The 4,751-nt window shown below is 43.7% G+C and overlaps 1 protein-coding gene across 1 annotated transcript in view; it reads left to right on the plus strand.

Annotated features, from left to right (window-relative positions):
- The first annotated feature begins 3,275 nt into the window (after window positions 1-3,275).
- frem1a (Fras1 related extracellular matrix 1a) overlaps window positions 3,276-4,751 on the plus strand; it is a 59,918-nt gene continuing 58,442 nt past the window's right edge. The window contains exon 1 of the mRNA XM_084042963.1: window positions 3,276-3,380. The gene's annotated coding sequence lies outside the window, so the exon portion shown is untranslated. The remainder of the gene's footprint in view (window positions 3,381-4,751) is intronic.

Raw genomic sequence — 4,751 nt, forward strand, 5'->3', positions numbered from 1 at the left:
TAATTGTTTGAAAAGTTGCGGAATATGCAAAAAGTTGGAAAATATGCAGGAAGTTTACGCTGAAATATGCGATTATGCGCCCTTTTCGCAATTGACCCCCGCAAAATCTGTGCCATTTGGCTGATTATGTGATAACATAATTGGATTTTTCTGGAGGGTCTACAATTTGCCCAATGTTTGACCAGTTTTTAAATTATAGTTTGTTGATTACTTTTGTTGTTGTTTGTTTGTTTGTTGTTGAAACTATAAAATCTCCAATAATTCAATGCTTAATGGGATGTGTAATTGATGGAAAAAAAGTATTTTTTTTGGGTGAACTACTCCTTTAAGAGGGGAATATATGGGTGAATCACACGGCACCCTACACTTGGCAAAGCCAACACTGCATATCCATAGAGTAACATACATAACAGACCACTACAAACTAGGGCCAAACGCCTTGGTTACACACCTTGGTCCAATCAGTGTACAAAAGACCCTCGCCTTTATGGCAGCCCAGCACAAGGCGCTCAAGCACAGCTGTGTTACTTATTATCTAATAGAGCGACACTGGGGGAGATGGTTAGACAAAACCAAACAAACAAGCACAAAGACATGTTCAAAATCAGCCAACCCGCACTCTATCACCATAACATAAGTCTAAACATGCTCGCTTGCAGCAGCCGGCCAGCTGATCTGTAACCTGTACTTAAAACATACCTTGTATGTAAAAGTATCAATACAACAATATAACAATACAATATGTGACAAGGAAAAGGCCTGCGTTCAAAATGTTAATTGAGTAAAAGTGCAAAAGTATTGGCATCAAAATATACTTAAAGTACCAAGAGTAAGTACTAAAATGTTTGAAAATAGCAGATTTACAAGCTCACAATGCGTTGCATCGCGACACGTTGTGAGCTTGTAGATCGGCTATTTTCAAATAACCTATGTGTAAAACAGGGCTGAAGTGGTTAATGTGGGTTTTATAATATAATGATTTATTTCTGCAAAGTAACTAGTAACTAGTTTTCAAATAACAGTGGAGTAAAAGCACAATATTTGCTTGATTGGCGATCTGCCACCTGCCTGTTCAGAAAGGCCTTAAAGGAATAGTTCACCTACTTATTTTCTATCAATTAAACATCCCACGAAGCCTTGATTTCATGGAGATTTTTTGTTTTGGACGCATTCCTGAGCCAATAATTTGATGACCGCCTGTATTTCCGGTAGGAGACTCAAAGAGACTCCTTTGAGTCTCCTACCGGATACATTAGCATCTTTCCACCGGTAATCAAATTATTGGCTTAGGAATGCGACAAAAACAAAAAAAATCTCCATGAATTCAATGCTTCATGGGGTGTGTAATTGATAGAAAATATGTAGTTTTTGGGGTGAACTACTCCTTTAAATACCTGTGTCACTTATGACATCACTTTATCTCTGCCTCCCTCTAGGGCCAACACACATGCTCACCGCAGTGACCGCACACTGTCTTCAAATGCAGCCATATTGTAAAGAATTTGGGCCTCTTCCTTACTTCCTTCACAGGTGTTACCAATGATACTAATGAAGGCTCTGTTCCATTCATGGTCAAACAGAGCCAGGGTGCTGATACAGTATTGTGCATGTTGGCTCACTGGACACACTCTGCTACACCAGTGGGTCTCAAAGTGTGGTCCAGGGACCCTCATGGTTCCTTAATTGAGGGGGTTCCAAATGGATCCCTTACGGGTGTGTAACTCTGAGAGTGTACAAATGGAACCAAATGGACCCGTAAGGGTCCATTTGGTTCCTTGTACACTCCCAGAGTTATGGGTGTCCTTGAAATTAAAAAGGTTTGAGAACCACTGTGCCACACTAAATGGAACAGAGCCTTCATTAGTATCATCGGTTACACCTGTGAAGGAAGTAAGGAAACGGCCCAATTTCTTGCCAATATGGCTGCTGTGCATAGAGCCTATTAAAAAGTTTTAATGGGAAATCACAACGTTTTGGTCTGTTAGACCGTGATCAGGCTGTCTTTGATCAAAGATAACCTGCTGAAGGTCTAACAGACCAAAACGTTGTGATTACCCATTAAAACTTTTAATTGCATTTGAAGACAGCGTGCGGAAGGTTTTCCTCCTTTTCAACACTTATTTTAACAAAAATATCTCTTACACCTCCTTTAAAATGTCTTGTTTTCCCCGCTGTGAACACAACCAGCAGTCCGCCTGTAGACTTCAAACGCCGTCTGAACACACCGTTGTATTTCATTTCCCCAGATGTTACTGTCGCTCTTTAATTAACACCAACAGGCTGTATCTTGCGGGTACATTTTTACAATCAAAAAAATTAATACAAATAATGTAAACCTGCAATCCAGAACTTATGTTTATAACATGTTATTTAAACCAATGTGTATGGTAGAGTAATAGTTAATAGTTAATACCTATTGGTTGACAAGCAGTGCTGCCTGAAGCTCATATCTAATATATAATACCCCACGCCAGGCAGGGATTCCGTTTGGGAAGAGTGGTATAGATATTTGGTCTCATGCAGGATGAGACCCTGCATGGCTGGCTGCTTCAAATCCCACTATAGGACACATGACGGATTGCAGCTTTAAACGAACACTTCAGCTTCATGATGAGCATACAGCCACCCTGTGTTTGCCAGCCCTAATGATGATGTCACAGTGCTCTACTGTAGGTCAATAATGACAAAGGTGTGAGTATGTGTGTGTGAGTGAGTGAGTGAGATGAGTGCACTTTAGAGGACACTTTGATCTTAGATCTTAGAAGTATTTGTCTTGAGGTTTTTCCGCTCCGATTACTCCTGTGACCTCCGGACCCCCCCCCCCCCCCCCCCCCCACTACAGACACAACTGTCCCCTCCCTCCTGCTATCCAGCCATCCCACCCCACTCCCTCTCTCTCTCTCCCTCTCTCTCTCTCTCCCTTTTTCTCACGCTCTTCATCTGCCAGTGTCTGTCTGTCTGTCTGTCTGTCTGTCTGTCTGTCTGTCTGTCTGTCTGTCTGTCTGTCTGTCTCTGTCGGTTACATTCAATTCAAAGGGCCTTATCAGCATGGGAAACAGAAATGTAGCCTTTACTTCAATAAAGAGATGTGTAAACACTAAACAGAGCTGCTTCACATAGCAACTTTGCAATCAAACATAGTAGAAATCTCTCTCTCTCTCTCTCTCTCTCTCTCTCTCTCTCTCTCTCTCTCTCTCTCTCTCTCTCTCTCTCTCATCTGTGGGTGGAGTTTGCTCTTAAACCTAGATTGTGCCAGAAGGACAGTTGCAGTTGAAAGCGCACACAGACAACACAGACACAGAGTCCCACACAGAGAGAGAGAGGAGCCCCCTGTGAGAGAGAGACCTATACGCTAGCAGAGCCAGACGTTAACAGATCAGGTAAGGACATGTCTACTCTACTCTACACGTATGTCTACATCCAATGCGATAAATAACCAGGGGGGCCAAGGCAGGGGAGTATTCCTGCAGGATGGACAAATATACGCTGTTTGCATGTCTTCATTTCTGTCTATATTTGCATTGGCTCTCTCTGTCATCTTTCTCTATCTGTCTCTCGCTGTTATCTTTCTCTGTCTGTCTGTCTGTCTGTCTGTCTGTCTGTCTGTCTGGCTGGCTGTCTGTCTGGCTGGCTGGCTGGCTGGCTATCTGGCTGGCTGGCTGGCTATCTGGCTGGCTGGCTGGCTGTCTGTCTGTCTGTCATGCTGTCAGAGCAACATATAGTTTCTCTCTCTTCAGGCATGCTGTTAAGACAAGGTATAGTTTTCACAAGAAAGCCGCCTCTTCAACATAGACAGAGGTGATGGGGGGCTAAACATGAGCAGCAATCGGGCTGCGCACTTGTGTCAACTTGAGACTTAAGACTGGACATACATTAAATTGAAGAAAAGCAACTTGGGGAAACGTTTTAGTAAAATGCATGATAGAATGGCGCTGCACTCTTGGTTGTTTAGAAGGAGGTCTCTTGGGTCTTCCATCTCATGAATAGGGCACACTTTAGGACAGGGCTGGTCAAACTTTGTGATTTCAAGGACCCCATAAATCTGAGAGTGTTCAAATGACCCTTAAGGGTCCACTTGGAACCCCCTGAGGGTCCCTGGACGCCACTTTGAGAGCCACTGCTTTAGTGTTAGGCTCTAACAGTCTGCCAGACAGTCTCTAAAAGTTTAGAGACTCAAACTCAAAAGGCCGAACAGTCTTGAACAGGTTGGATGTTAGCTAAAATGTTTGGCTGGTCATGCCCCCCCCACACACACACACACACACACACACACACACACACACACACACACACACACACACACACACACACACACACACACACACACACACACACACACACACACACACACACACACACACACACACACACACACACACACACACACACACCTTTTCTTTTAGAAAACTGCCAGCTGCTGAGGACCCTGTCATTATTTAAGATGAGAAGACTTGTTGCCGTGTAAGAATGGACGTTCCCAACAGCTGTGAGCCTGAAACCACCACTTCTGTTATAATAATGGATGGAGGGCGAGGCGTGTCACCGTTTGCATTCCGCCGCCGCCGCAAAAAAACCTCAAAAGCCGCTGCGGTGTGTCGTCTTAACACCGGCCGGATTACGGGACATGTACTTTAAACTCTTACCTTCAAAACACAGAGGGGAGCTTAATACGTAGGCTAATACAGGTCTAATGTAAGCATCTCTACGTTATATTATGGCTTTTGAGTGGGGGCGGCAGTGGCTCAGGGGTA

The sequence above is a fragment of the Gymnoscopelus microlampas genome (assembly GCF_963454915.1).
Source record: "Gymnoscopelus microlampas genome assembly, chromosome: 19".
Classification (NCBI taxonomy): domain Eukaryota; kingdom Metazoa; phylum Chordata; class Actinopteri; order Myctophiformes; family Myctophidae; genus Gymnoscopelus; species Gymnoscopelus microlampas.